This window comes from Marmota monax, unplaced genomic scaffold, assembly GCF_021218885.2.
Source record: "Marmota monax isolate L192 unplaced genomic scaffold, Marmota_monax_Labrador192_F-V1.1 WCK01_AAM20220418_F8-fsc00070, whole genome shotgun sequence".
NCBI lineage: Eukaryota > Metazoa > Chordata > Mammalia > Rodentia > Sciuridae > Marmota > Marmota monax.
The window spans coordinates 5,708,147-5,734,403 of record NW_026692116.1 but is presented as its reverse complement, the minus strand read 5'-3'; the positions used below and the strand labels follow the sequence as shown (position 1 = coordinate 5,734,403).

At 36.7% G+C, this 26,257-nt stretch overlaps 1 protein-coding gene across 1 annotated transcript in view; it reads right to left on the bottom strand.

Annotated features, from left to right (window-relative positions):
- Positions 1 to 2,872: 2,872 nt before the first annotated feature.
- The window catches only part of Tlcd4 (TLC domain containing 4), an 89,635-nt gene continuing 66,250 nt past the window's right edge, over positions 2,873 to 26,257 (bottom strand). Inside the window, exon 10 of the mRNA XM_058585395.1 lies at positions 2,873 to 2,974. The gene's annotated coding sequence lies outside the window, so the exon portion shown is untranslated. The remainder of the gene's footprint in view (positions 2,975 to 26,257) is intronic.

Genomic DNA, 26,257 nt, shown 5'->3' with positions numbered 1-26,257 from the left:
GGTGAACAAAAGAATAAATTTCTAGTTTAAAATATCACTGAGTTATTTGATTTTAGCTTGAAGTTCATTGTTACTATTAAAAGTGGCAGGAAAATATTAATTTAATTATTTGACTTATATATTAAAGATAAGCTACAAAATAATTGAGTGGTTCTTATTTTTAATTTTACAGATTCAACATAATTGATATGAGTGGAATACTATGAGCAGCATGATTTCAGCTGTCAGAAGTATTTGGAGGCAGTTGCTGAAGCCTCTTGTCAGCAGGGGGTCCATGGAAATTGATGTTAAGAGTACAGCAATCTATTACTGTATTTAAAATTTTCTAGTCAATAGGTTTCCTCTTTGCTCTTCCTTTCTCCATTGATTTCTTAACCTGCTTTTCATACTTCATTTAGCATGTTTAAATAAAAAAAAAAGAAGTCAATGTGAATGTCTTTTAAACTGACACTATCCTAAGGCACTGAAGTCCCATGAATAAGTTTCTGTACTTGACATTTAGAAGTAATCATCACAGAGACAGCATAATGTCAGTTTGATATTTCTCACACTATGAAAATATCAGCTACATGTCAAATCTCTAAGTCTACCTTAATGTAATAATTTTTCTTGTATTCACAGGCTACTGAAAATTCTAAACATTTAAATGTGGAATGAATGTCTACACTTATTATTATCTATTCCTGTCTGTATTTGTGTTACACAAACACACACACACACAAAAAAAAAAAAACAGTGTATGATTTGCTAGAATAATATTATTTTTTCATGCAATTTTTCTAGATAGTCATTTCCCCAGAACCATCACGGGAAGGAATTTAAAACTTCTCACTACCGGCTGAAACCACTAACCCAAGAGGTAGTATTTTAACTATTTTGGGACAACAGTTATATTCACTTTCTCCTGAATAGTATAGAGACTTTAACACTCCACTCAAAGTCTAACATATTAAGTCCAAGCCCACTTGGATATAGAAATGAGGATACATGATTTTAAGAGTATCAAAGAGATTAAGTATTAGTATCATGTGGAAGAAGCTTAGGACCCTAAATGGAGTAGGCTATGGTAAGGAAAATTTTCATACAAGAAAAGTAAAAATATGAGAACTACTAAAAATAGAATACAAAAGAGACATTAAATGCCTATTTCCTAAATACACCTGAACTCTGAGAAACTGTGCTACCATTTTTACTAGTTCTGTCTAAATGATTCCTGTATTTACTCATTTTACTAAGTGTTCTTGGGCACTCAATGACTGTTGACCTAGTTCTGTGAGCTGGGTGTTGAGATAAAGAGATGAAAGCAACAAGTTATTACGTTCAAGGACTTTAATCTTTCATCTAGATTTTAAAAATGCAGCAATTACAAGTTATTTTGCCAAGTTTAGGGCACAAGAACTGCCAATTTATCAGTATGAAGTTCAATGTCATGAACTAAGTGAAAGCAGTGGAATGAGGAACAGCATGTTCTCCCATACTTCCTAAAGGAAATATAATTTTGTAATATTCCAGAACAATTTCCAAAAATAAACAAAGACAGTATTGCTAATTGGTGTTAGTTCTTTTGTAATAGAGTATACAAGTTGCAAATTTATTTTTCACCATGATGTCAAAGTAAAAGCAAATTAATTCCATAAGAATTTGACACTGACTACTGTGATCATACCATTTTGTGGAAGAATCTGCCTCTACTATATCTAAGTAATCTGTACTTGCTCCAAAGTATTATTTGCTTTCTTCCCGTGTTTGATTCTTACACATGAGGAGTATCAAAACAGTCCTAGCTGGTTTTGTAGGGAATCATACACGTGACCAAGGTCCACGTTTCATTGCTTATAAAACAAAGTCTTATCATTCATGTTTTAGAGTTTGTCTAGTTAAAATAATGCCCAATACTTAATTTTGGTTACTACAGTAAGTGGATTCATTTTACTAATTATATTTTCCTACTGAATATTACTAATGTAGCCAGTATTTATTAATCTGAGGTAGAGTTGAGGATTTTTTTTTTTAAACTGAGGATTGAACACAAGGACACTTAACTACTGAGTCACATCCTCAGTCCCTTTTTGGTTTTTGTTTTGAGACAGAGTCTTGCTAAGTTGTTCAGAGCCTCACTAAATTGTGGAAGCTGGCCTCAAACTTACAATCCTCCTGTCTCAACCTCCCTAACTGCTGGGATTACAGGTGTGTGCCACCAGACAGGCAGGACTGAGTGACATTTTAAAGATCCTTTACTCCAAATCATAAAGGGCCTACAAATGAGTAGGCACTGCCCTTTTAGCAAGATATATTCTCAGTGGTTGAAAATGGAGACATATATATATTTCAAAGAACTACAGCTATAGTTAGAAAATTTAAAAAAAAATAATTTCCTAAAAAGAGGAAAAGAAAATAGTAGGAGGAGGGAAGAAGATAGGAAGGAGAAGAAAAAGAGAGGAAAGGATGAAGAAAAGAGGGAAGGGTGAAAAGTATGGGGAATATTAGAAAAAGGATGATCTCTGAGGCAAAGGAAATCACGAGTTAGGAATCCGTTATAAGATCTAGAAGAAATAAAGAGGATGGAGTCACCTGCTGCTCAAACAAAAGAGGTCTGGGCAGCGAAGAAAACAAGAGCATGAAAAGAAAACCTACAAAATGAGAGAAAATCTTCATTGGTTGTTCCTCCCAACAGGGGATTAATATATGTGAGAGTGTGTGTGTGTGTGTGTGTGTGTGCGTGTGTTTATATATGTTTATATATATGTATGTATGTGAGTGTGTGTGTGTGTGTGTGTGTGTTTGTATCGTTTTAGTGAACTTTTTCGCCACGGCTACTAAAAAACCCGACCAGCGTAATTATAGAGGAGGAAAAGTTTATTTGGGAGCTCACAGTTTCAAACGTTCAATCCATAGATAGCAGATTCCATTCCTTGAGGCTCAAGGTGAAGCTGAACATTATGGCAGAAGAGTGTGGCAGAGGGAAGCAGCTCACCTGATGATCAGAAAACAGAGAAAGAATTCACTCACCAGTGGGGGGGGGAAAAAAAAAATATATATATATATATATATATATATATATATATATATCCCCAATGCTTCACCTCCTCCAGCCACACCTCACCACTCAATTAATTCCATCAAGTGCTTAATTCACTAATTTGGCTAAGGCTTTCATAACCCAATTATCTATCCCTTCTGAACCCTCTCACATTGTCTCACACTTGATCTTTTTGGACAATTTCTCCACATCCTAACCATAGCATGCATATATATACATGTTGGAATATATAAAGAACTCAAAAAACACATAACACCAAAAAAAAATCAATAAATTGGCAAAACAACAAACAGACATTTGTCAAAAGAAGAAATACTAATGGACAACAAATATATGAAAAACATGATCAGCCAAATTATATTGTTAGATTGTGTACATGTACAAATATGTAATAACAAATCCCACCATAATACACAAGTATAATGCACAAATAAAAAATATTAAACATTCCTAGAAATCAGGGAAACACAAATGAAACCTACACTGATGTGATGGTTTAGATATGACATGTCCACCAAAAGCTCACATATGAGAAATGCAAGAAAGTTCAGAGGTGAAATTAGGTTAAGGGTCCAAAAGCCTTAACCTAATCAGTGCAGCATGAATGGATTATTCGCTTGAATGGATTATCTGGGTAGTAATTGTCGGCAGGTAGGGTATGGCTGTAAGTGGTAGGTCACTGAGGACATGCCTTTGGAGTATATATGTTGTGGAAGCAGAGATATCTCTCTCCTCCTCCTCCTCCTCCTCCTCCTCTTCTTCTTCTTCTTCTTCTTCTTCTTCTTCTTCTTCTTCTTCTTCTTCTTCTTCCTCTTCCTCTTATTCTTCCTGATGCCATATTCTGAGCTACTTTATCCTCCACACCCTTCCCCCATGATGTTCTGCCTCTCCTTGGACCTACAGCAATGGAGTCAGCCATCTATGGACTGAGATTACGAAACCATGAATGCCAAATAAACTTTTTTAGTCATAGCAGTGTAAAAGCTGACTAAAACAACTGAGATTTCATCTGGGTCCAACCATCAAGAATGGCAATCATCAAGAATACAAGTAATAAACACTGGTGAGAATGTGGAGGAAAAGCTATACTCATACATTCTTGGTGGGACCACAAAGTAATACAACCACTTTGGAAAACAATATGGACATTCCTCAAAAGATTAGGCATGGAACCACCATATGACCCAGCTATCCCATTCCTTGGAATTTATTCTAAAGAGATAGGGTCAGCCTACTATAGTGATACATGCATACCCATTTTTATAGCAGCACAATTCACAATAGCCAAACTATGGAACCAGCCTTGGTGTCCATCAAGAGATGAGTAGAAAAAGAAAATGTGGTATATAAACACAATGGAGGGCTGGGGATGTGGCTCAAGCGGTAATGCGCTCACCTGGCACGTGCAGGGTGCTGGGTTCGATCCTCTGCACCATATAAAATAAAATAAAGATGTTGTGTCCACTGAAAACTGAAAAATAAATATTTAAAAAATTCTCTCTCTAAATAAATAAATAAATAAACAAACACAATGGAGTTTTACTCAGCATAAAGAAGAATGAGATTATGGTATTGACTGGTCAATGGATGGTATGAGGAATACCAGGATAAGTGAAATAAGCTAGACTCAGAAAGTCAAGGATCAAATGTTTTGTGGAAGAAACAGTAGAATAAGGGGAAAAAAAGTGCCAGGTGAAGGGGGAAAATTCCTTGACAATGGAAAGGAGATCAGTAGAATAGTGGAAGGGGATAGAGAAGGAGGGAGGAAGGACAAGAAAAGGAAAGAATTGTGAAATGAAATTCATCAAATTGTGCTATATATATATATATATATGAATATATATACCTTACTGAATGTCACCTTTATGTGTGTCTATAAAACATCAATAAAGAACAATAAATAAATAGAAGAAAGACCAGTAGAGGAAGGAGAGCAGCTGGAGGAAAGAGGGAGAAAGAGAAAATAGCAGTGACTGAAATGGAGCAAATTCTATTCTATGCATGTATGATTAGGTCAAAATGAACCCCACTATTAAAGTACAATTATAATGCACAAACAAAACATTCAAAATAATAATATGAGGTCTGAGGATTGGACTGAGTGATTGGTAAATAATTCAACATTTTAGTTTATCCTGTTTTGTATATTTTACATTCTCTATAATAAAAGTTAAATTTTTAAAATGATTCTGCAGGTAATAGCTCAAGATGTCTGACATTTGCAAAATATTCAATGAGGAAAAAAATAACAGAAGCAAAGAGAAAAACAGAAGGAGCAAAATCAATATTAAGGCCAACCAACAAAAATAAAGTTGATAAAAAATATTGAGAGATGAGAAAAAAATAGAATCTAAAATTTCAGTGGCTTTAACAAGATATAAGGGGTGTTCTTTTATATGTTCAAGTCTGGAGGTAGACAGTGTCTGGAGCCAACCATCCTTTATTTTGTAGACCTGCTGTGCTTCAATTCTCACAGTTATTTTGTGGATCAGGGTGGCTTCTGGAATTTCACCCCATCAGCAGAATGAGATCCAGTTTAATCCCAATGGGTAGAACTCAGTCCTAGTTTAAAGGGGACCTAAACAATGTCAATTTTATCAGGGAGGTCATGTATTCAGCTCAAGATAGAGAAAGAAATTAAGTATTGCTATTCTTGTTATTTCTTCTTTATTATGGAGAAAGGGGAAAGACCATTGAGTGATAGCTAGCTGTCCCCACCACAGTAAGTTGAGGTCTAGTCAAGAGATTTAAGATTTCACATAATTCTGCAGAGCTCAGCCTTACCCCATCCCTTGTCTACCACCTCACTTTGCTCTTTATCTTATTGTCCTCTTTTATTTTTCTCATAACATTTACCATTACCTGAAATCCTCTGGTTTGTTTATATATGTCTTGCATTTTCTCCATGGAGTAGGCTCAATATTTCTTTCCCCCAAAATTCAAACCCCAATGTGATTGTGTTGGGACTAGGGCCTTTGGGAGGTGACTAGGTTATAAAGGTGGAATCTTCATCTAATGGGATTGGTGTCCTCTCAAAAGAGGCTTGAGGAAACTTACCTGTCTGCATTAGTCAGCTGTTCAGCACTGTAACCAAAATATCCAACAAGAACAACTTAAAGGAGAAAGGATATTTTAGTTCAGTTTCAGAGGTTTAGTTCATGGCCAGCCAAGTCCACTGCACAAGGAGAGGCAGATTATTATGGCAGAAGGACATGGTTCAGGAGCACGGTTCCCTTCATGTTGATCAGAAAGTAGAGTGGAAAAGAGATTGCAGAGAAGATGGCATGTGCCCAGTCACCCATCTCATCTAGTCATGCCTCACCTCCCTACAGTTACCATCCAGAAGTCTCTTAATACAATCATTTTACCTATAAATATTCTTGCATTAACCAGGAGTTTCTGGAAGACACCTCATATCTAAATCATAGTATTCCACTCCCGCACCCCAAAACTCATGTTAATCTCACAAGGAAAAAAAAAAAAACATTAGTCCATCTACAAGGATCTCCATAGTTTTAAAGTCTCAGCATTGCCCGAAGTCCAAAGTCTCCTCTGGCACTCAAGGCAAACTCTTAACTATGAGCCCTTGTAAAGATCAAAAGCAAATTATGTATATCCAATACGCAGTGGCATGCAATAAACATTCCCCTTATAAAACGGAGGATTAATGGCATAGAAAGAAGGGAAGTTACGAAAACAAGACCAAAATCCAGCTAGGCAAATATAACCCATAACTCTGCATATAGCATCTAAGTCAGATGACAGCAAGATATTTTTTCCAAAGGATTGGCAGTCCTGCCCCTTTGGCCTTCACAGTTTCAGTACACATGACCTCTCTTCATAGTCAGTGGCTTTTCTCAGCAGACAGTCCACATCACTGGCACCTCTTAATCCCTAGGGTTTCCATTTCAACTTTGTTTTCACCCTCACAGTTGCTTTTTACTATCACCCTCTCATGGGCAGCCTGCAGGGATTCTAACCCTGCTACAATTTGCCTGGCTTTCCTTTGAAATCTCAGCAAAGGCCTCCAAACCCTTTAAATTCAGCACCCTGTATTCCTGCCTGGTATGGATGATGCCAAGGTCTGCCACCAGCTCGTGCAGTAGCTGGGCCCCCCTGGGATCATAGCTGCAGCAATCTGTGAGTATCCTATCAGATGAGCATAGTGAAACAATTTCTTAGCACTCTTGTGAAAGCAGGGTGCCCCCATGATCTCTTCTTAAAAGAATTTTATCTTCTACATCTTTGAGCCTGCAATTGGTATGATGTTATAAATTCCTAAAATGCCCTCAAGTCGTCTTTCTTATCATCTCTGTGCAAAGTACTTAGTATCTCTTTTGTGGCTGTAATCTCTTCAACAACCAATGCTTCCTTGGCCCTAGTTTGACATGCATTTTTCTAGCTAAACTGCAAGTATTTGAAATCCTTAATCTGTGCTTTCTGTTCATAATTCTCACAGTAAACTGGGCTAAAAAGCACCAGCAAAATCCATGACACAGACTGAGTGTTGTGCTGCCTTGACATCTTCCTTCACCATATTAATTAGTTCATCACCTTTAAGTCCATCCTCACATACTGTCTTGGAACATGGGGAAATTTTAGAAAAGTTCTCTGCTAATATATAACACAAATGGCCTCTAGTCCAATTCCCAAGAGTTCATATTTCCCTCTGAAACCTCATGAGCATAGTCTTTACTGTCTGTATTCCTGAAGGCATCCTGATCTTTTGAACTCCCACCAGAATCACCCTTTAAGCTCTGCATACAAAATTTTGAGGAATCTCTATCCTGTGTCTCCAGACTTTTCCAAACTCTCTCTGTAAACCAGATGCACACACTTGTAAACCACATGATCAGGTTAGTCACAGCAATGATCCCACTTCTCAGTACCAAATTCTGTATTAGCTTTTTATTGCTGTGATCAAAATATTTAACAAGAACAACTTAGAGGCAAAAAAAAGTTTATTTTGCCTCAGAGTTTCAAAGGTTTAGTCTGTGGTTGGCCAAGTGCATTGCTCTGAGCCCAAAGTAAGGAAGAAAATCATGGCAGGAGGGTATGGAAGAAGAAGGCCATTCACTGCTTGTCATCCAGGAAGCAGAAAGAGAGAAGGGGGATGAGGCTACAAAAAAGATGAACCTTTCTAGAGCATGTCTCCAGTGACCCACCTCCTCCAAACATGCCACACCTGCCTACAATTGCCACCTAGAAGTCTCTTAATCCAATCATTTTCACCTCTAAATGTTCCTGCATTAACACAGGAGCTTTAGTGGGACACCTTATATTCTAACAATAACACTTCCCCTTGCACCTGTAAGGACACAGCAAAAAGGCACTATCTTTGAGAAAAATGACTCTAACTATACCAGTGCCTTGATCTTGGACTTCCCAGCTTTGAGGCCTGTGAGAAATAATTTTCTGTTGTTTATCAATTATACAATCCAAGGTATTTTGTAATAGCAATTTGGATGGATTGAGCCACCACACAGATAATAGGAACAATAACTCTACCATCATTGCTACATTGATCAAGATGTCCAGAATAATGATACATGCTCCAAGTGGATCATACTCCAAGTGGAAAAGTTTTATGGCTTGCAAGCTGAGGCTTTCTGGGAAAATCAGGACAGTTAGAGATTGATTGAATGAAGGGAAGGGCAAATGGCTTTGATGTTCATGTGGTTAGGGGGTGGTGCCTGGCTTAGAGTTCTGCACACCATTGAGATTTCCATGGTCTGTACACCTGCCCCCCCCCCCCAGCACCAAAAGAGTGAGCTCTCAGGCTTTCTTACTTTCCCAGCAGTTGGACGTGAAGGGAAAAAAGGAAGTGTGCAGCTTGAAAATTGTCAGGGTCCCTGTGTCAAACATGGAGTCTGATTTGCTCATTGTCTGTCTCCACTGGAATTTAAACTTCAAGGACTTAATCAATTTGGGTCACCTCTGTATCCTCCATATCTAAAACAGAGCAATGAAAATGGGAGATTCAAAAAATATTTGTTAATACAAATAAATTAATTGCAAAATTTATAAGTCCTTGATAAAATCACTTATTCAACAGAATTACAGAGCACCTACCATATGCTAGTCACTTGATGAGGTTTCAGGCATATAGCATGATGAACAGGACAAAGCCACTGCGCCCCAGGAGCTCAGAATCCACTCCAGGAGGACAAGAGTCCCTTTTGTGAGAGGGTGATGAAGGCCCTGCCAGGTGAGTTAAGGGTCTTCAGCTGGGGTTGTGGCTCAGCGGTAGAGTGCTCGCCTAGCACCTGCAAGGCCCTGAGTTCGATCCTCTGTACCACATAAAAAGAAATAAATAAAATAAAAATGATATTGTGAAAAAAAAGGGTCTTCAAAAAATAAAAATAAATAAACAAACAAACAAAACCAGAAAGGAGAAGAGCTCAAGAAAAGCAGGCTGGAAAGTTAGATTTCTACCTACCTTCTTCAATGAGCATTTACTGAGCACCTTACTATGTACCAGGCATTGCACCAGGTCCCTAGAAACTGTGGTTTGGGCTTCTCAGAAGCTGCAGTGGGAGACAGAGCTTGAAAGATTATTCATCGGATCATCGTCCACCTGTTTAAATCATGGGACTAAATGAGATTTCCTGCCTGCTTTTCCCAGTAACAGAACAAAGAAGCACTATTTTGTTGGTCTTTTTGACACAATCTGTATGAAAACAATCGTCCGTTTGTGGAGTGTTTCTGTATTTCCCTGCTGGTTTTCATTCCTTTTATTTTGTTCTGGTTTTAGTAGAAAGAAAAATCAAGTCAAGAAAATAGAAAAAGAAAATCTCCTTTGTGGCACTCCTACCACCTGGTAACACCACCTCAGTGTCTGTCTCTGGGTATCTCTCCCTGCCTCAGTGTCTGTCTCTGGGTATCTCTCCCTGTCTCTCTCTCTCTCTCTCTCTCTCTTCTATCTCTCCCTCTTTCAATCTCTCTCTCCCCCTCTCCCTTGTGATACAAAAACTATGAATAAAAGATTAAACTAGGATATTTTGTCTATTGTTGTTTCAGTCTGCTATATTCCTGGGATCCTCACTGCCCTCTGGATCACTGATGAGGCATTTCTTCATGGATGTCGTCATCTATTTCATCTATTTCTAGATGAAGCACATTCATGCACGGGTCCTGCTATGGGATCATTTTACCTCCTGCTTTATTCTTACCTCTCTTCTTTGTCTTAAGATACTTTCTCACTTCTGACTCATTCTTCAAGTCTGAATCCCATCCCTCCTTATGAGTCTGAGTTGAGGACCCCTTCTCTTTTCCCCCATCACTTATCATATTTACTCTTCATGAGACTACCATAATTGCTTACATGTTTATAACCCCAGTAGAGTATGACTTTTTTGAGATGGGGGAATATTTCTTTTTTTGTAATTTTTTTTATATTTATGACAGCAGAATGCATTACAATTCTTATTCCATATATAGAGTACAATTTTTCATATCTCTGGTTGTATACATAGTATATTCACACCAATTTGTGTTTTTATACCTGTACTTTGGATAATAATGATCATCATATTCCACCATCATTAATTACCCCATGCCCCCTCCCTTCCCCTCAAACCCCTCTACCCTATATAGAGTTTGTCTATTCCTCCCATGCTCCCCCTCCCTATCCCACTATGAATCAGCCTCCTTATATCAAAGAAAACATTGGGCATTTGGTTTTTTAGGATTGGTTATCTTCACTTAGCATTATCTTCTCTAACTCCACCCATTTATCTGCAAATGCCATGAATTTATTCTCTTTTATTGCTGACTAATATTCCATTGTGTATATATGCCACATTTTTTTATCCATTCATCTATTGAAGGGCATCTAGGTTGGCTCCACAGTTCAGCTATTGTGAATTGTGCTGCTATAAACATTGATGTGGCTGTGTCTCTGTAGTATGCTGTTTTTAAGTCCTTTGGGTATAGACTGAGGAGAGGGTTAGCTGGGTTAAATGGTGGTTCCATTCCCAAATTTCCAAGAAATCTCCATACTGCTTTCCATATAGGATGCACCAATTTGCAGTCCCACCAGCAGTGTATGAGTGTACCTTTTTTCGAGATGGGGGAATATTTCTAAGTCATCTTTGGTCCCATCTCCAACTCTTTTCCCAGTATCTAGCATATAAAAAACATTAAATATTTGTATAATGAATCAAGAATGAATGAATGCATAGGTACAATATGTAATAGCCCAGGGTTCTGATTTCTATCCAATTTCCTTATCCCTTGAGAAATATTGACATGCTTCAATGTTCAACAAGCAGTTTGCTACCTGTGCCTTTATTTGATTCACATTTAGAGCAAAATGGGCAAAAGAAACATTAGATTTATCCTAACAAAGTCTCACAGTTTCATACAGGAGATGAGAAGGGAGGACATGTCACCTTTACACATTTGAATAATAGTTATTCACAGTCGCCACTTCACTTGATTACACCATGTATAAAGGGAAAAAAAATGTTACAGTAATTACTACAGCTTATACAGAGTACAGAGTTTTGACATTGGTAGGCTAAGTCGGGAATTCATGTGGTAGATAAATCTATGCACAATTTTTGCTTAAAATGAAATAAGAGACCACAAGGTACATAAACCAGGCTGGCTAAATATGTATAATATTTCAAATGTGTTACTATATCATATTTTGTTACTATACAAGTTAATATCAAACATTTAAAGAATAACTATCTTGGGGCTGGGATTTGTGGCTAAGCAGTAGGGCGCTTGCCTAGCACGTTCAGGGCTCTGGGTTTGATCCTCAGCACCACATAAAAACAAAATAAAAGTATTGTGTCCAACTACAACTAAAACAAAATATTTTTTTTTAAAAAAAGAACTATCTTACTTGAAAATAGTCTAGATATAACCATAGCAATTAAAATTAAGAAGGGAAGAGACTCTGGATTTTTCATTGTTTCACTCAGGATCACTTAAGAACTTTCTTTTTCTTTTCCTTCTTTTGGTCTGTCATTTCAATATGTTATTGATCACAGCTTAAATTAAAAGACCAGATTATGTGGAAGGGGCAGGAATTCATTGAAAAGTTCTATTTCTTGATCGTGGCAGTTACATGAATTTAAGCCATTTAACTTTATTTTAAAACTGTGTATTTTATTTTATGTATATTATGCCTTGTATTTAAAAAAACTAGGGGAAAAAAGACAGGTTAGTAATCTCATAAAACTTTTATAAAAATCCTCTTACTTTTTCCTGAAGTGAAGCTGAGTATACCCTCAGCTTGAAAAATAAAGGAAATATATTCCTTTAAAAACACTTATGCACTGGGCGTGGTGGTGCATTCCTGTAATCCCAGCCCCTCAGGAAGCTGAGGCAGGAGGATCACAAATTCTAAATCAGCCCTAGCAATTTAGCAGGGCCCTAAGCGACTCAATGACACCCTGTCTCTAAATAAAATACAAAAAACGGCTGGGGATGTGGCTCAGTGGTTAAGTGCTCCTGGATTTAATCCTGGTACCAATAAATAAATAACACACTTAAACCTTGTTACTGCTTGCTTGTTTTTTTTTTTTGTTGTTGTTGTTGTTGTTGTTGTTTGTTTTGCCTTGAGATCTATATTTTTAAAATTTTATTTATTTACTCTAATTTGCTATACATGAGAGCAGAATGCATTTCAATTCATAATACACATATAGAGCACAATTTTTCACGTCTCTGGTTGTTCACAAAGTAGTCTCACACTATTCATGTCTTCTTATATATACTTAGTGTAATGATGTCCACCTCATTCCACCATCTTTCCTACCCACATACCTCTTCCCTTCCCCTCCCTCCCCTCTGTCCTATCTAAATTTCCTCCATTCTTCCCATGCTCCTCACCCCTATCCCTGTTATGGATCAGCATCTGCATATCAGAGAAACATTCATTTTTTGGTTTTTTTGGATTTGGCTTACTTCACTTAGCATTCTCTTCTCCAGCTCCATCCATTTACCTGCAAATGCCATGATTTTATTCTCTTTTAATGCTGAGTAATATTCCATTGTGTATATTTACCACATTTTCTTTATCCATTCATCTGCTGAAGGGCATCTAGGTTGGTTCCACAATTTAGCTATTGTGAATTGTGCTGCTATGAACATTGATGTGGCTGTGTCCCTGGAGTATGCTGTTTTTAAGTCCTTTAGGTATAGTCTGAGGAGAGAGATAGCTGATCAAATGGTGGTTCCATTCCCATATTTCCAAGAATTCTCCATTCTGCTTTCCATATTGGCTGCACCAATTTGCAGTCCCACCAGCAATGTATGAGTGTGCCTTTTTCCTCACATCCTCGCCAACACTTATTGTTATTGTATTCTTAATAGCTGCCTTTCTGACTGGAGTCAGATGAAATCTTAGAGTAGTTTTGATTTGCATTTGTCTAATTGTTAGAGATGTTGAACATTTTTTCATATATTTGTTGATTGATTGTGTATCATCTTCTGAGAAGTGTCTGCTCAGTTCCTTGGCCCATTTATTGATTGGGTTATTTGTGTTTTTTTTTTTTTTTGGTGTTAAGATTTTAAGTTCTTTATATACCCTAGATATTAGTGCTCTATCTGATGTGTGAGGGGTAAAAATTTTCTCCTATTCTGTAGGCTTTCTGTTCACCTCACTGATTATTTCTTTTGCTGAGAAGATATTTAGTTTGAATCCACCCTATTTGTTGATTCTTGATTTTATTTCTAATACTATACGAGTCTTACTAAGAATGTGGGATTAGGCCCTGACTTCCTTAGTAAGACTCCATCAGGGACAGGGTCTCTGGTTTAATTTCTAGGTCCTTGATCTACTTTGAGTTGAGTTTTGTGCATGGTAAAAGATAGGGGCTTAATTTCATTTTGCTGCATATGGATTTCCAGTTTTCTCAGCAGCATTTGTTGAAGAGGCTATCTTTTCTCCAATATATGTTTTTTGGAAACTTTGTCTAGTATGAGATAACTGTAATTATGAGGGTTTGTCTCTGTGTCCTCTATTCTGTACCATTGGTACTTCAGCCTTGCTATTGCTTGCTTTTTACAGCATAACAACAAATCTTTGCAGGAAAAACATCAGATTTCAAGTCTCTTCATATGGCACCAAATTCTCTGTGAGTTGGATGCCATAAAACTAAAGAAAAGCATTCTTTCACTTGAAGAAAGTTGTTTTTGGTCTGAAAGTTCAGCCTATCATTGTCTGTTGATGTTCAAAATAAAACAAAAAGCAAAGCAATTGATTCCAGTATAACACATGTTATATAGGCTAAAGAGACATTATTCAAATAATTTTTAATGCACTAAACTATTTCAAATAATTTCAAGATGACTTTATGTATGTATGTATGTATGCATATATGTATAGTAAAGGAAGACACCTGTAGTGATATGGGCAGTACAGCACCACATGTGCATAAATTATTAGATGCACATATTTTTTACATTTTCACATCTCTGAAATCAAGAAGCTTCACACCACTTATGATGTCTTGCATTATCCATGAGGCAGGTAGCTGATGAAATATAAGACATGTTTTGAACACGGATTAAATGGGTTATTTTTCTTGATGACTTGATTGCTGCTCAGATCATGAAAATACCAGCATCAAAACTTGTAGAACAGCAGAATGGGTGTGAGCAATTCAGAAAAAAAAGGCCTGGAAGTATTAGTGGAGCCTTTTTAAAAGAAATTTAATTCCACCCATGCTGTTGATGAAACAAAGGATAATTTATGCGGAAAAACACACATTGATGCCTCTGAGTTGAAATGTGGTTGAAAAGACACAGAAGGTGAACAGGTTTTATGAATAATTTAACCAGGCATTTTGCTTATGTATTACTTTCTATGTATGCATAATATTGATACTGGATCATGTTAGATCTAAATAAGTCTAAAAGAGCTTTTACAAGATGTATAAAATAAAAAGTTCAAGTGATAACTGAGCCATAGTATAACTGTCTTTTGTAGTGGTACCTAAACTAAAGGTCCATCACATAACTGAAGACATCTTAGAGTCTATAAATGCTGATATTTGTTTTCTGGTTGTTGTTGTTGTTGTTGTTGTTGTTGTTTTGTATGTTTGCTTTTCATCCAAGGAAACATTAAAAGAATAGGGAGGAAAGACATGTTATCAAATAATATTTTAAACATATGATAATAATACTATTTATACATAGCTTTACTATAGGCCAACTGTTACGCTGAGTACCTTATGTATATTAGTGCTTACAACTCTCTCAAAGAAAACTCCAGAGAAACTTATTTTTTGCTATAATTTGAATGTTTTCTCTGAGGTTAATGTTGATATGCAGTTGCCAATGTAGTGGTATCAGGAGGTGGCCCTTTAAAAGGTGATCAGGTCATGCAATCACCACCCTCATGATGAACTAAGGTAGTTATGGAAGAGTGGGTTAGTTATTGTGAGAGTTGGTTGCTATTAAATTGAATTTGTCTTTCTCAACTTCGTCTCATGTGCTCTCATACCCTTTCCTCTATCCCTCTTCCACACATTGCTCTCATGCTCATTCTTCTGCTCTTGTGCTGCCATGCCCTCTGCCATAATGTGATAGAGCATGAAGGTCCCCCTCACCAGATGCCAGTGTCACACTCTTGAACTTCCCACCATCCAGAACTTTGAAAAGTAAATCTCTTTTCTTTATAAATTACAAAGACTGGAATTTTGTTACAGCAGCAAATAACAGACTAAGACCTATTGACTGATTTTTATTGCTTTAGAGCAATTAAGTAACACGTCAAAGGTAAATTTGTGCTGTGGTTTGGATATGGTTTCAGTGTGTCTGTTCCCCCAAGGCTTCCTGTGTTGAAATTTAATCCCCACTGTGAAGTATTAAGAGGGGTAAAACTTAATCCAACTATTAAGGTATTTAGAGGTGGGGCCTTTGAGAGGTGATTAGCACTAGATAAGATCATAGGGTAGACCCCACACATACACAATTGAATCTTGGTGGCTTTTAACAGAGGGAGAGAGGCCAGATGAGCTGCTCATATGTGCATGCTCCCTGTCTCTCACCACATGATGCCCTGCACTGCCTCAGACATGCCAGCAAAAATGCCTTCACCAGATGCAGCCCCTCAACCTTGGATCTCTTGAACTGAAGAGAGTCTCTTTTCTTTATAATGCACCCAGTCTGTGGTATTGTGTTGCTGTCAACAGACTAATATAATTTGCAAAACTGAATTGACCCCTAAAGCCCTTGATATTTTTTTAAGTGATATTAGGAATCCAACCAAGGATTTTATGCATACTAGACAGTGCTCTACCACTGAGATATATCCTCAACACTTGAGTGTTATTGTTTTATTAGTTGCTCATGACAATACAATGATCTTGACATATCATACATTTGATTCACAGAACACAGAACCTACGACCACTTGGGTGTTTTTTAGTTTTTATTTTGAGACAGTCTCACTAAGTTGTCCAGGCTGACCTCAAACTTGGAATCTTCCTGCCTCAGCCTCCAAGCTCTTGATTTTTGTACAGTTACTTCCTCCCCTGCCCCCTCCTCAACATCTTCCATAGTTCAAAATGAAAGCTTCAAGAAGGTGCAGAGAGAGATGAAAATGAGAGTCCCGGCAGCAGCAGTTCCTGTTCAGGGTATTCTTGAAGCTGACTTTATTCTCAGTTTGGTGATACAGTGCATCCTTCAATTAAGTGAGGTACCTTAGACCCTTCACATCAAAGCATCCTCTCTTTGTGCCTTAGTGAGTTCTATTTGGGATGATTTTATCACAGTTGAAAGTATACTATTATAATAATTTGCAGACTTCATATATTTATGTATTTTACTACCATCAATAAAATATTACTTTTAACAGCCAGATTTGGTAGCTCAATTCCTTATGCTGTTCAATGAATGAAGCCAGTTGTTTCAGTTATCATCAGTGGCCTTGGACATATCTGATTCTTATAGGGACTAAGCTGTCACTTAATCGGCACTGGGTAAGAAACAATGAAGAACACAAAGTCGTAAGCCATTCTGTTTTTCTCAGAGCAGTTCTGTTTGAATCCAGGTTACTTAATTTTCATGGAATTCAGTCTCCCTCATCATAAAAAGATGCAAATTACAAGATAATTTCTAAGAACCTTTCTGGTTTTAAAATTCTTGGCTCTTATTCTTGGCACAGATTAAAGTCATCCAGACATTGCATAAATTACTATATGCAAGTAAATCCAATGGATTTCACTGTCCTTTCCATCCCCAGTTTCTTTGATAAATGTTTTTTTTTTCTTATTAGAATTTAAATCCAATGCTATCAAGTCATATGCTTAACAAAAATAAATGTAGATAAGAAAGTTTTGATCAGTGGTAAGAATTTTTAAAGCTACAAAATACCTGTACATAAAATAAAATATCAAAGTGCTAATCTATGTGCAGTAACTATCTCATAATAGTTTTCATTTTACAAGACTAGTAACTGGGGAAAGGAAAAATCACCAAGACGTTTTGGAATGGCATGTTGAGTTTCCTTGCAGTTGAAATCAGACCCTCAAAGCTAAACAACGAGAAGGAGGCTGAAATGCTCTTGGTTTTCCTTAGGGACTATTGATTTTAATTTGTAATACCAAAATAAAATAAATGACTTCTTTTTCCTCAAAAACAATGATGTAAAAAATCACATTAGTAAGTGATTTGAAATTATAAAAAATATGTGAGTCCTCAATTTCAATTGATATAATTCTTATAAATTGAAACTAAATTAGCCAAAATGTTGGAAAAACAAAATATGAACTGTAATTGAAAAATTATTATATTACTGTATCTTCCCAAATATGAAATATTTTTTTAACAAAATGGAATTGATTTAGTAAACTCCCTTCAAGTTATAAAGTATTTGTGAAGAAACTACTTAATTATTTTTTGATGGTGTTATCTAATCCCCTAGAACAGTCATTTTCTTTTTTTTAATTGCTTTTATTTTTAAAATACATGACAGCAGAATGCATTACAATTCTTATTACACATATAGAACACAATTTTTCATATCACTGTATATAAAGTATGTTCACACCAATTCATGTCTTCATACATGTACTTTGGATAATGATGTTCATCACATTCCACCATCATTGCTAACCCCCTGCCCCCTCCCTTCCCCTCCCACCCCTCTGCCCTATCTAGAGTTCCTCTATTCTTCCCATGCTCCCTCTCACTACCCCACTATGAGTCAGTCACCTTATATCAGAGAAAACATTCACCATTTGTTTTAGGGGATTGGCTAATTTCACTTAGCATTATCTTCTCCAACTGCATCCATTTACCTGCAAATGCCATGATTTCATTCTCTTTTATTGCTCAGTAATATTCCATTGTGTATATATGCCACATTTTTAATCCATTCATCTACTGAAAGGCATTCAGGTTGTAGAACAGTCATTTTCAAGCTCAAGTACTACATAATGGTTTAGAAGTTTTGATAACTTTGTACTGATGCCTAACTTACTAATATTCAAGAAATTATTCAGGATCATGACTTCTCTCGTGGGCTCATTACTTTGGGTAATATTTTAACAAAGGGAAAGCAAGGAACAGGAAAAAAAATTATCTGTATAATAACTCTGTCCACCACCTTAAATGTATTCACTAGCAGGTGGGTGTCCACTGAACAACAGAGTGAATTCAGGTCTACATGTCAATCTGTGGTACCCTGAAGGGCTCTCCTTGCTGCCTCAGAGAGCCAATATGACCCCTGTAAGAGGAAAGTTTGCCTTACAAAGTCTATCCTGGTACATCCCTAGCTCCCTACCTTATATCTTCACACCAGGGTACTTTAATCATTCATATGTGATGAACCTAGATACTATACTTATTCCATGAGTACATTGATGGAGACAACCCACTGCAGAGCCAAAGCACCCTCAGTTATTTATATTTATATAACCCATGTTATTTAGAGCAGCAGGCATAAGTTTATCAGAAAGGATAGAAAAAAGGAAAAAAGGGGATACTCTCAAGGGAGAAAATGGGTCCTCACATAGAGGAGAAGGATGGGATATCCCCCTGTCCTCCAATTTTATTGGGAATCCCAGGGAGGTTTCCAGAGAGTCCTGCCCAGATCCACCTTTTGACTTTTGACTGACAGCAGGATTGCATCGGACTTCCAAGTCCCTGCCTGATGGCTCATGGCAAATACCCAAGGCAACTCTGGGTCACTTTGGCCCATGCTGACCCATTCTAATGGAAAGTTTTTCTTACAGATTTTATTGTTAGGGGGCTTTTCATCCTAATTATCATATCTCTCTGAATTCTGGAATCTTGTCTGTGTAAAGGTCACAAAAGTAACCCCCTCCTTTCAGGATTATTTGTGGTCTTATTAGTAAGGAGGAGCCTTTAAGGACTGCATTTCTCCTGCAGAGAACAGGTTGTTCACTGAGAAATGTAACATAACTTATTGACTTAAGCCAGGCAGTGCTGCAGGTAAGTTGCTTTTTAAAAGAAAGTATGTGGAGGTCAGCACAGTGGGTCCAGTTATATAACTATCCCTTTAACCTCATGTTCCCATCATTCAGGTCCATCTGTTACCTATTAGTAGACAGATGTCTGAAAGAGCCAGGAAGGAGCTGGCCAGGAAGTGTGGCTTGCCAGTAGCTATCAAAAGGGATATAAAAATTTTTAACAGTTTCTAGGTGCAGTGGTGCACACATGTAATCCAGTGACGGGGGTTGAGGCAGGGGGATTGCAAGTTTGAGGGCAACCCCAGCAACTTAGTGAGAACTTTTCTCAAAACAGAAAATAAAAAGGGCTGGGGATGTAACTCAGTGGTAGAGCTTTATACTCAGGCCTAACTTAATTATGCCCAAAAAATTATTCAGGGGCATGAGTTCCCTAGCATGTTCAATCCCTAGTACTGTACACACACACACACACACACACACACACACACACACACAGCAGCTAAAGGAACTTGGGCCCTAAACCACCTACTGAGCTTTAGTCAAAAACTCCACAGGGCGCAGCAGTGCACCCTGCTGAGTGTCAGCCTAGGAATTAACAGCTTGAGAAACTGGTACAACTTTACAGTTTACAAACGCATTTGAAAGCATATTATCTCATTTAATCCTTAAAATAAATTGTTATGTAGACATTAATATTTTTATTCTTATTGTTTATTCTCATGGATGAGAAATGTGAGGTTTACAGAGGCTAATTAATTTGCCCTCAATCCCACGACTAGTAAATGGGAAAACCCAGAAGGATTATGGCTGACCAACACAACCAGTTTTCCTAATTCTGTGGCTTCTCTTCCATTCCCATTGAGCAATTATAAGGAAAAGAAAACTCTCTAACTTTGATTTTTACACCATGCTACCTATGCAGAAATCATGAAATGAAAAGTGACAAATAAAAATGTTGACCCAGGACTTCAGCGTCAAGTTATTCAAATCACTGTTACAAGTAGTTTCCATTAAATGACTTTTTACTTGGCCTATGGAAATGTTAATGACGAGGAAAATATGTGAACAAGACACTTTCAATATTATTTTTGTGAGACTTCATCACTACTCTCAGCTTCTGCTACTGTCAGCATGTTAATCTGTTTTGAAAAGTATGAATCAAATAGCAAACTTCCTGGATGAAATTTATCCTACAAATTTAATCTTAGTGAGCAAGGCATGAAGTCATTGAGAGGTTTTTTAAGGATTAAAAAACTCACATATCCTGAGGAAAAGAGACAAAAATCACGCAGAAGAATTCCAACAATTTATGTAAATATTCCACCCTCAGGGAGATGGAGCACACCACCTCTTTCCTAGAGTATGGGCCAGTGTAATGACTTCCATTCAAACAGTCCTGTATGGAAAGGGCATGGGTTTGGCAGCAAGAGTAATTTCACAAAGGAGAAACCTGACAGACCCTACCTCAGCCATGTGGTCAAGGTCAACATCAGTAATGATAATTGGCAATATAAACTTGATCTGATGTGGATTAAATTACACCTCTCTTCTGTGGTCTTCTTCCCCAAACCCCATAACCCTGAGGAAAAGCATCAGAAAAATCCCAGTTGAGAGACATTCTACAAAATATCTGATCAGTAGTCCTCAAAATTACCAAGGTCATCAAAAATAAGCAGGCCGAGAAATGATCACAGTCAAGAACAGGCTATTTAAAAATAAACTTAGAAACATTATCATTTTAAAGAGTTTATTTGAACAGTCAATGATTTATGAATTGGGTGGCACTAACCTACAACCAGTTTTGGACTCCATGGATGAGACACCCAGTGAAAATTTATATAAGATATTCACAAAAAATGAGACAAAGGAAATATTTGATTGGCTAAAGGCGTAGTCTCAGAGTTTCTAGTAATGATTAATTGGCAGTTTCCAGTTGGTAAAGTTACTCTGAGTTGGATTTTGGGATTTGCTTAGAGAGGAACCTAGAAGGTTGGAGCTATCTATCTCAGCCTAACAGCTGCCTGGTTATTATTATTATTGATCATGACTAAATATTATGTATCCTGGATGAGATCCAGAAAGGATATCAGATAAAAACTAAGTAAGCCTGAATGTAGTGTAGACTTTGGTTAACAATAATGTATGAACAGTTTGTCTAATTTGTTTGTTCGTTAACCTTAACAACTATATTAGATTAATGTAAGATGTTCATAGGAGGGAAAATTGGGTGCAAAGGTATACTGGAAATCTCTGTATTATCTTTGCAACTCTTTCACAAGTCTAAATTTCTCCTTCTCAAAAATAAAGTTTATTTAAAATATAATTTTTATCTTTAAGGCATTTTAATAGTGGATCAGGCTATGCCTATTGCTCAGTTAACTTAAAATTTCTAAAGAAGTAGATGATGCAAGTGAAGCTTGCAAGCCCAAGGAAGTCACTCTTTCTTCTTTGAAGGAACCAAAACTCCAACATCACCACCACCCTCCTGTAGCCCCTCTCACTGTCCTTTCCTTTCACAGCCAAAGCTCTTGCAAATACAGTCTCTACTTCATCTCTCATACATTCTTCAAACCACTGCGGTCGTGTGTCTACCCAACAATGACTCCAAGCCCAAAGGCAGAGGATTCTTCTCAGTCTTAATCTCAACCTGATGAAGACTGAAGGTATTAACAGATCACATCTCTTAAATTCCCAGTTTCCTGACTATAGTCTACCTGGTTCTCTTCTTAATTTCCTTCTCTTTTGCTAATATGTCAAGATGCCTACCCACCACCATTTTTTAATTTTGCCTTTTTTAAACTGAGGAACTGAAGCTTACTGGTTACCGGAAGGATTCTTTGGGTAGTACCTTAGGTATGCCAATTTAGAGTGAGTAGGTCCCCTTCATTGTGGAAAGAAGGGCCTATTTTTGCTTTGTTTTATTTCATTTTGTTGTTTGTTTTGTTCTAGCAATATTTGTTTCTCCCCTTGGTGTGTAAAGATACTCATTTGGGAGGAAGCAACTTGGATCCTATAAGGAATTCACAGCCTTCTTGGAGAGAAGATATCACAGCCCCAGTCTCCAACCATAATGATTCAAAGTTAAGAAGGGTTCAAACAAGGAGTCCTCATCCAAGTCTGCAAGAATAGACCAAGGATTCCAAAAGTGGAATGCACCAGGAGAGAAAGAGATGTCAACACAGGGACCTAAGAATTCATGCAAGTGGAGAGGTGAGTATATTGGTTTTGCATAGGCTGGAAAAATTTCCTCTAGATTCAACCATTTCTCCATGGCTATTGGGGGGAAAATACTAAACATAAGTATGAATTAAAAGTAGTGGTGACCATAATGCCCAATCTGTAGCAGTAATACAGTTTATACATTCATCTATGTCATTCATGTTAAAATTTCATCCCTATTGTGAAGCATTAAGAGGGTAGAAACTTAATCTGACTATGGTGTTTAGAGATGGGACCTTTAAAAGGTGATTAGGATCAGATAAGGTCTTTAGGGTGGAACCCCATGATTAATCCTAATGGTTTTATAAGAAGGAAAGAAACCAACACACATATACATTCCCTATCTCTTGCCATTTGATGCCCTATTCCACTTGGGACTCATCACTTGAAGTTCATCACTTGAGCCCTTATAACTATAAGCAAATGTAAACCTCTTTTCTTTATAAAGTATGAAGCCTCAGGTATTTCATTATAGTAATGGAAAATGGACTGATACACTTAATTACTTAAAAATAATGACATAAATATCTCTCTTTACTATAAAGCACTTCAGCATTACTATATTATTTTCCTTTGATTGATTTAGGTTTTGAAAGTGTACTGTTATTATGTAGTTAATATTCTCTACCAGATTTAATAACTAATTTTTATTCATTTTGTTTTCATAAGAAATGAGTCGTCAAAAATCAAACTGGTGGCACACACCTATAATTCCAGCAGCTTAGAAAGCTGAGGCAGGAGGATTGTGAGTTCAAAGCCATTTTCAGCAAATTAGCAAGGCCCTAAGTAACTCAGTAACACCTTGTCTCTAAATAAAAAATAAAAAGGTCTGGGATGTTGTTCAGTGGTTAAGTGTCACTGGGTTCAATCACTACTACCAAAATTTTAAAGAATAAACTGTAATAAATCAGTATTTAACTTTATAATTTGGACTCCTTAAAATTGTGAAATAAAATGATATTCACACTCTAAATGTTTTTCATCCTTAAGTAAACCTAAAATAACTCTAGAGGTCATAATGATATTTGACAATGAACCTCATGCAAAAATAATCTTGTTGCTACAAATACTTTAAGAATTCTAAGTACTGTGTTGGTTCTTATCCTTCTTAGCAAAGATAAGAGAATGTTGGAAGTACTTACACTCTAGTGACCTCGAAAAGAAAATAAACAAACAGCACTAGCCTGGAACTTATTTAGGTTTTAATTGACGTTATCTTTAATGTTTGCTGAAGGGCAGGAAATGTCCCTAAGAAATTTAATTATTAGCTGCAGACATTTTTTTCATTTGCAGGAAGTCAAAAATTATGTGAGGACTATATATTTTATAACACATATTTGTTATAGGAAATTTTATTTTTTGAAACCATAGGATGCTTATTACTTAAACATTTATTGAAATCACTTGATCTAAAGACGGTTTAATGTATGAATTGTTCAACATTCTATAAAGGAACTTACCAGCCTTGTACAGATTATCCCACCACAATGTTAGTATCAAAGGCTTGTTAGGCAGCTTTGGGCTTGGCTTTCCACTGGCAGCCTGCTCAAAACAAAGAGTGCCCCTAGCAGATACAATTCCAAATGCACCAGAAAGCAAGATTCTTCCATAAAAGCATAATTAGGGTATTGTTATTGATCTTTAACTTATTAAAGACTTTCTTTCCAGCTTAGATTATTTATTAACAATTAAAGAATATTTTTAAACACAGGTATGAAAATAATCAGTCTTGCCGGGAGAGAGGTGAATAAGTAGAACATAAGGCAAGTATTTCAAATCTCTTTTAGGGCAAAATTTTATATCTAATATTGTCAAGACAGGGAGGATTGTTGAATTTTGTGGGGCAATGGATCTGGGAAGGGCCCAGGAGGGAATTTTGCTCATTATTTCCCCTCTAAAAGCAGATTCTTTAGGTCAAGCTTCTATTGCAATTCCCATCAAGATCATACACATCAGTATAGAAATAAGACAATAATTAGAACCTATTTTGAAAATTTATACTCTAATAAAATAGGAAACCTTGAAGACAACAACAAATTTCTAGAGACATATGACCTACCCAAATTGAATCAGGAGGAAATAGAAATTTAAACAAATCAATTTCAAGTAGTGAAATTAAAGACACCATCAAAAGCCTACCAAGAAAGAAAACCCCAGAAGGAGACAGACTCTCAGCTGAGTTCTACAAGACCTTCAAAGAAGAACTAACATCAATCTTCCTCAAATTACTCCATGAAATAGAAAAGCAGGGAAGCTTTCTAAACTCATTCTATGAAGCTAGTATCACCCTGATATCAAAACCAGACAAGGACTCATCAAGGAAAGAAAACTTCTGACCTATATCCCTGATGAATACAGTCACAAAAATTCTTAATACTGCCAAGGTGCATACAAAAACATATTAAAAAAATAGTGTACCATGATCGAGTGGTATTCATCCCAGGGATGCAAGGTTGGTTCAACATATGATCAATAAATGTAATTCATCACATCAATAGACTTAAAGACAAGAATCACATGATGATCTCAATAAATGCAGAAAAAAATTTGACAAAAATACATCATCCATTCATGTTCAAAACAATAGAAAAACTGGGGAAAGTAAGGAATATACTTCAACATTGTAAAACTTATGTATGCTAAACCCAAGGCCAACATTCTAAAGGAGAAAAATTGAAAGTATTCCCTCTAAAAACTGGAATAATACAGGGATGCCCTCTTTTACCATTCCTATTCAGCACAGGCCTGGAAGCTCTAACCAGAGCAATTAGACAAAAGGAAGAAATTAAAGGGATACAAATAGAAAAAGAAGAACTCAGAATACTATTTGCCGATGACATGATTCTATATTTAGAAGATCCAGAAAACTTCAATGAGTTTATCAAAATAGCAGGATATAAAACAACACCCATAAATCGATTGTGTTCCAATGTATCAGTGATGAATCAACTGAAAGAGAAATTAGGAAAACTATCCCGTTCACAATATTCTCAAAGAAAAGAAAATGTATGGGACTCAAACTAACAAAAGAGGTGACAGACCTCTGCAATGAAAACTACAGAACTCTAAGGAAAGAAATTGAAGAAGAACTTAGAAGATGGAAAGATCTCCCATGTTCTTGGATAGACAGAATTGATATTGTCAAAATGGCCATGCTACCAAAAGCCCTATACAGATTTAATGCAATTTCTATTAAGGTTCTGATGATGTTCTTCACAGAAGTAGAAAAAGCGGTCATGAAATTCATTTGGAAAAACAAGAGGCCCAGAATTGCTAAGCAATCCTCAGCGAGAAAAGTGAAGCAGGAAGCATCACAATACCAGACCTTAAATTATACTACAAAGCTATAGTGACAAAAACAGCATAGTATTGACCCCAAAACAGACATGAAGACCAATGGTACAGAATAGAAGACCCAGAGAAAAACTCACATACGTACAATTATCTCATACTAGACAAAGAGACCACAAATATTCACTGGAGAAAAGACAACCTCTTTAATCAATGGTGCTGGGAAAACTAGAAATCCATTTGTAAACAAACAAAGAAAAATTAGTCCCCTATCTCTCACCCTGCACAAAACTCAACTCAAAGTGGATCA